Below are 7,500 nucleotides of genomic sequence, written 5' to 3'. Positions count from 1 at the left end.
CCCAATTTAAAACGTGCCATAGTGCGTGTTTGCACACGTCACCTCAGGCCCCGTCCCCTCCCTTCACCACTGTGTAAAAGCGCCCTGTGGCTGTTCTAAGTTGAGAGATTAAGTCCCCTTGAATCCTAAGGGTCCCTAGGGTCAAACTAGACCACTAGGTACCTCCAGTAAGCGCCACAGAGCTGCGTTGCAGAGAGGTGTAAAAAGGGGCTTGGCCTCAGAACACCTGTCTGCAGCGCAGCTCCCTGGCGCATACTGGAGATGCCTGTTGGGCTAGTTGGCCCTCAGGGACCCTCAGTACTGAAGAGGAATTAATTCCCCAACTTACAACTCGCCAGGGGGCGTGTTTGCAGAGTGCTGCAAGGAGGGGACGTGGCCTCCGGCACGATGCCAGTCTTTTATTTATTTTAATTTTTTAAGAAGGGGGGTGTGTGGTTCCCCTTCTTATACTAATGTATTGGCCCTGATGACCCCATCCCCCAGGGCCTGTCTCCTAATTATATTTTTTTACCCCAATCCCCAGGGCCGGCCACTGTTTTTATTATTTTTAAAAAATATATATTTATAGACACACCTAGGACATGCTGGACAAACCGTACGTACCTATCACCATGACGATTTGAGTGATATTCATTAAAAGGCGACTATGCATACAATGAATCCACGTGGAATGTATTTACACCACTAGTGAAGCTCTGACATGTCTGATGCCCTACCGTGCCTAATCCCGGTAGACACCCTTGGCGTTTATTTATACAAACATGGATAGCTATTGACGGGCACATTTAATACACATGCACACCAAGCCATTCAAAGGGGATTCGACAAAAATTCGACAAACTATGTAAGAAACCCCCCTCACGGTTAATAAAACACACATCCACTGCCGGATGTGTAATACTTTTTATTTTACTCTCTGGAAAGGGGACGAACATCACTTGAGAGTCACAGCGCGCTCCTGGCAGAGCACAATGCTGTGTTACACCCACCATTGCCTGCCGAGTGCCACACACCTCTGTGTTGTATTCCACCAGCTAGTGCATATGCTATGACACTCTCTAGCCCATGTGCACTGTAACACCACCCCGTGAATATGTCATGCCACACTTGTCTTCGCACGGGTTATATTGCCCCATCTAACGTGCCTTCCTCGATGCCTATGTTATAACGCACAGTGCTATGCCATACATATTACAATCTGGGATCCATATCTTTGTCACAGTGCATATGCAACGTTACACTCCCCAGCACATATTTTATATTACAACTTTAGAGACTAGTTAGATTACACAACACTGCCCTGTGCATATTACACTCCAAGGCGCACATCGCATAGCACGCGCTAATGCCTGTGCTATCTAGCGCTCTCCAATGAATCTGTCATTGCGCACAATGTATTGCATATTATATTTCACGCCCGGTTCATCTTTTTTAAATCACTTTTTGGTGCATAGTTTATACCATACACTATATCTAGTTTTCATTTTCAATCGTGCTCTCAGGACTATGTTCTATATAACACTGTGTTCACCTACCCTTTTCACGGGCATTACATTTTGCGATAGGGGGTGGAGGGTCAGGGGGTGTTTCTGCCAAGTGAGCCCGGAGTCACAGTCACAAACGTCCTCTTCATCCTGAATAAAAGTGAGATTATGCTGCATACTTGTTCATATTTTAAGTAGTTCGCACAGACACACGTTTTAAAAACAATAAAGTTCCTAATACCTGCCTTCTCTGAACAGTTAGCTTGCTGCCCCATCCCCCTCCTCCCTATCCTCTGTTGTGTGAATCCATGGACTAGCCTCCTCCCTCCTGCCATGCATGGTCTGATGTGCTGCCACTGCCCTCAATTTAGTATGATGTACCAGTCCCCTCCTCCTGCCCTCCATTGCCCAATTCTATGCCCCATCATTGACCTCCTGCTTAAACTCTGTGCTTAGCTTGCTGCCCCTATTCTCCTTCCCCCTGCCCTCCGATGTCTTTGTGCATGCCCCTGCTCCATCCTTTTTGCCCACCATGTTCCATGGACCTGCCACTCCTATCTACTCTGAGTGTTCTGTTGAGCTGCCACTCCCCTCCCACCTGCCTAGCATTGTCAGATGACTGTAACCTGTCCCTGCCACCTCCACCCTGCCTGTCCACATGCCATGCCCCTATCCTCTTCCTCCTGTCCTACATGGTCCATTGTACTGCCACACCCTTCTGCCCTCCCTGGTCTGTTGTGCTGCAACTGCTCCTCCTGCCTGCCCCGTGCGGTCTGTTGTGAGGCCCCTTCCCCTGAACTTTCTTGTCTGTGCACAGGTCCTGACCCTCCCTTCTATCCTCCATCGTCCTTTGTGCATGCCCCTGCACCCTCCTTCTTGCCCATCATAGCCATTGTGCTGCCACTAACCCTCCCACTTGCCATGCATGGTCTTCTGTGCTGCCATGGCCCCTCCCACCTTCCCTGTGTGGTCAGTTAGCTGCCCCTGACCCCCTCCCACCTTCCCTCCATGGTCTGTGTGTATGCCATCACAGTCTCACTGTTGCTCTTCATGGTGTGTCTTGCTTCTAGTGCCCATCCTGCCTGACCTCCATGGCTATCTTGCTGCTCCTGCCCTGCACCCTTGCCCCCAGCCCTCTGTTTACATGTGCAGACCCCTACTCTCTCCCTCCTGGCTTGTCTGTTCCATTGTAATGCCCTTGATCCGTACCTCCTGCCCTTTATGGTCTGTTATGCTGCAGCTTTCTCTCCTGTCTGTCCATTATGGTCAGCTAGCTACCATTGCCTCTTGCCCCTCTGTTCTCTGTTGTCCATGTGCATGGTCCTGTCCCCTCCCTCTTGCTTTCTATGGATTGTTGTGCTGCACTCCCGTCCCGCACGCCCTGTGTGGTGTATTGTGCTGCTGCAAACCCTGATGCCTGCCCTGCAGGGTCAGTTTGGTGCACCTCTCCATGTCCCTCCTGTCCTCTGTTATCCAAGTCCATGTCCCTACCCCATTTTCTTCCATGATCAAATGTACCATACTTGCGAACATTTTGAACTTGGTAAGAGGGAGATTTTGAAAAAAAACTGGGGTATTGATTTTCCCCTTTGAGTTACATTGAAAAAGAGGAGATTGTAGACAGGAGACAGATCAAATAAAGCCCATTTGAGCTTAAAAACATTGGACGTTTCCTGGCTGAATCGGGTCTGTTGGCATGTATGGTTGTACTACCATTGCCTCTTCCTTCTGCCCACAATGGTCTATTACATTGCCACAGCCTCTCTTGCAAGTCCTGTATTGTTGGTTTGTTGCCCCTGCCCCCCTTTCCACTGCCCTCCATAGTCTGTTGTGCTGCCACGGCCCTTCCTGCCTGCTCAGTGTGGTTAAATTGTTGCCTTTGCACCCTCCTCCCTGCCTTCAATTTTCAGAGTCCGTGCCCCTGGCCTCTGCCTCTCAACAGTATCCTAATGAACAACTAGATTGCTAACATTCTATATTTATTACAAAAGTGTGGAACGCCTGACGTCATCTTGATGTAATCAAAACTGTAATACCTAGAGCATTTCCTTTAGAAATTACATATATGAGAGGGTCTTATTGGCATCAAAATTATGGTTAGTGCTCTAAAAGACTAAAATAAGGACATCTTTTCTGAGTTTTCAAATAGCGACAAAGCACTTTTAAATTATTTGTTATCTTTATGTTTTTTTATTCAGTTGACCACTTGATTAAATGTTGCACTTAGGGGAGAGGATGTGGTGTTACTTCCAGAACTGCAGACTTTGCAACTGGGGAACCAGGTTGGAGTTTCTGCTTCAGCTCGACATTCTGTGATTCTGGTCAAATCACTGAGTCTCCCCATGTCTACAACCAAAATGAATTTGTTCTTGTGTGATGTAACCAATGCTCATGTAAAGCACTCCAATACCTGACAAGTCTGCACACTGCAAAAACACAAAATAATAAGTGTTTTGCACACTTCTGTCATTGGGCTATATTTGGGCTACATCTGGGTGATTTTGGGCTACATTTGGGCTCTTTTGTCTCAGGTGGCCATCTTGGGAGATTTATTTGTTATGAAGTTTCCTAATTTCCTCATGTACTGCAGTCTCCTCAGTAGGAAATGCTTTCAGTTTTTTACTTTGATTCCATCATGAAGGTATACAGATATGTCACACATTTGCCATAAATTCTGAAAGTTAGCACTCTAGTTGCTCATTAGATCACTGTAGTAAAACTACTGTTCACCATGGAAGTCTGCTCCTGGTATTAAAAGTGCATGTTTCAGTCTGCATGTCAGAATTTTTTATTGAAATAGAAGAGGATTTGAGAAGTCACTCAAAATGTGCCCTCATTTTCTTTCTTCAGCATAAATCATAATTTCTATGGCAAAATGAACTCCCTCATTGTGTTCCTTTTTAAATTAAATGTTTTAAGTGTTACCAGTTTATTCCAATCAAGATGGCTTCAGGTGTGCCATACTTTTGTCATAATGAAGACAGTAAGCGCTCTAGTTGTTTTTAAGAACACTCTGGGACATTCTGTCATTGGGGTATACTTGGGCTACATCTGGGTGATATTTGGGCTACATTTGGGCTCTTTTGTCTCTGGTGGCCATCTTGGGAGACTTATTTGTTATGAAGTTTCCTAATTTCCTCATTTACTGCAGTCTCCTCAGTAGGAAATACTTTCAGCTTTTTACTTTGATTCCATCAAGAAGGCATTCAGATGTGTCACACATTTGCCATAAATTCAGAATGTTAGCACTCTCTTTGCTCATTAGATCACTGTAGTAAAGCTACTGCTCACCAGGGAAAACTGCTGCTGGTATTGAAAGTGCATGTTTCAGTCTGCATGTCAGAATTTTTTAATGAAATAAAAGAGGATTTCAGAAGTCAAAATGTGCCCTAGTTTTTCTTTCTGCAGCACTAATCATACTTGTTATGGAAAAATGAACCCCCTCATTTTGTTCCTTTTTAAATTAAATGTTTTAAGAGTTACCACTTTAATCCAAGCAAGATGGCTTCAGGTGTGCCATACGTTTATCATAAGTAGGACTGTTAGCGCTCTAGTTGTTCTTTGGAACACTCTGGGAAGCTGCAGTAGAACACAAAGGAATCAACTGACAGTTTCTGCCCTTGTTGGATGTACATGTTTTACTGAGAATGTCAGACTTCATTCTCACATGACTGAGAAAGATAATGTGAATTTACAGAAAATAAGCTCTCAGTTTAGGTTATAGATCACCTTCCAAACCTCTGTGGGAAAAGCATGAGAAAATATTTTTCTCTCAATCATGATATCCCAGCAGAAGGCTTTTTCACATGGTGAAATCACCTTAAAACATACCACAATTCCTAAAATGAGTATGGTACCATCAACAAATGATTTATAATGTAACTAAAGTCTTAAAACCTTCTATTAACTGCAATGCTTTTTAATGAGGTGCTATCATGTATATTGGTCCCAAGATGGCTGCCAACACTTCTTGGATGAAGTGCTGACAGCCAATCAGATCTCAGGAGGAGATGTGTGGTTAGGCTCCGCCCACATATATATATGATTTTACTTTTGATTTTCTCAGGAACCACTGAACAGATTGACACCAGACCTGCAAAAGGCACTTCCCTGAGCTGAGGACTACCTCTCTGCCAAATTTCAAGTAATTCTGTTCAGCCGTTCGGGCTGTACCTTGGACTAAAGGTCCCTATGGAAAATTGCATGGGGAAAACGCGTTTTGGGACCCCCCTTTTTTCTCAGCCCCTGCTTGACGAATCCCCCAGAGACTTTCAGGGTAGGAGCGGAGCGAAGCGCCCCACCTATTTTGAAAATTTCGCGAGGATTCGTCAACCGGCGCCAAAGTTATTCCAAATAGAATGTTGCGGATTTCCTATGGAAACACGGTCCTAACTATAACTATCTACTGGCGACCGCCAGTAGATAATGTATATATGTGTATGTATGTATATATGTATATATGTATGTATATATGTATATATGTATATATGTATATATATATGTATATATGTATATATGTATATATATATGTATATATGTATATATGTATATATATATATGTATATATGTATATATGTATATATATATGTATATATGTATATATGTATATATATATGTATATATGTATATAATCGCCCTATTCTATCTCATTTTAGTATCTTATAACTTAAGGACAATGAAGTTGCAATATCTGTTAGGGAATGCTTGGTGGGCCATGTTTCCATAACAGACAGCATCTGGGGTGGAATCTGGGATAGTGTCCCAGACCTCTATATGATGTATTTTAAAGTATGTTGTCCTGGATAGCTGATTAAACTAAATGAACTAATGGGAGGATCCCTTTTTGGCCAACCTTCCCATTTGCACTTGCGACATGAAAATGGGCCTTCAGTTTGTCCATGTGTGTCCACCATGCAGGATCCACATGTCGAGGACTTATTTTGTAATGAAAGTGTGACCCACAGGTATTAGAACTTTACCTTATCATCTGTGCTAAAGCTGGCAGAAGTTCTGTCAGCTCTCGTCGTCCAGGCGCGCACAGGCACAGAGGGGCTTGCTTTTGATGTGCAGACGGTGTGGCCATACAGCACCCTCATTTATAAGCTTCCCAGTCATAAAAAAAAATGCTAAACTGCTAACCCCAAGATGGTGGTCCCTAACCCTTCCTGGTCGGCGTGGTATGGCTCACCACTGCCGGCTGAATACTAGCGTCTGTCAATTGCTTACAGAGGTGATGTCCCCCATAACAATTCACTTCTCTTTATTGTTTCTAAAAATGCGCTGATACAAATTGTAAAAAAAAATAAAAAATGCATGGTTCATTCCCCTTTTTAGGTCTCGCCTGACCCAGCGTATGCGCTGGTCTGGTGAGACTTATTGAGAGGGCTCCAAAAAGTGCTACCAGGCCAGCCTAGAGCTACAGTGCATATGCGCGGGCGCGTGCGCGCCGCGCTTTACTTTCATGGCCGCTTTGATGTTTGATCGCGATCACTTTCGCGGCCGCTTGGCATAGCCAATAGGTCTCGCTTTTGGGACCTTATAAGTATTTAGTTATGCAACTGTTGCATGGCTAAACACTTATAAGGTCCCAAAGGTGAAACCTATTGGCTATGCCAATGCTTGTTCTATTTGGCAAATCGAGGTTTTCCGCAGTAAAAAGTAATGCACAGTAATTCAAAGGTTTGTTTATCAGCAAAGGCATACACAGTATTCACAACCGTTTCTATAAAAGTGCTTTGTGCCTAGCATCAAATAACCGATACCGTGCCCAGTGACTTGAAGATAATATGAGTGGCCTCTTTGTACTCTTTCTCTCTCGTGATCCCATTTCCATCTCATCTATTCCCTTCCCTTTTCCTATCACTTTGGTATGACTTGTGTTACACGAAGTACAAAACAAATTATTTAACATTCGATAAAACAATTTCCTTTGTGTACAGAACGAAGGCTGGGGTTCACTTAATAGTGCTCAAAATAATTACTTGAAGTGACTAGCTTGCTGTAATTGGAGCTACGA

General features: G+C 43.9%; 1 protein-coding gene across 1 annotated transcript in view; it reads left to right on the top strand.

Moving 5' to 3' along the window:
• FAM222B (family with sequence similarity 222 member B) overlaps positions 1–7,500 on the top strand; it is a 267,662-nt gene that overhangs the window by 150,163 nt on the left and 109,999 nt on the right. The gene's annotated exons all lie outside the window — the stretch shown is intronic.

Source organism: Triturus cristatus, chromosome 3_2, assembly GCF_964204655.1.
Source record: "Triturus cristatus chromosome 3_2, aTriCri1.1, whole genome shotgun sequence".
Classification (NCBI taxonomy): domain Eukaryota; kingdom Metazoa; phylum Chordata; class Amphibia; order Caudata; family Salamandridae; genus Triturus; species Triturus cristatus.
Note: the sequence above shows the minus strand (reverse complement) of the source record. Positions and strands in the feature narration are given on the sequence as shown.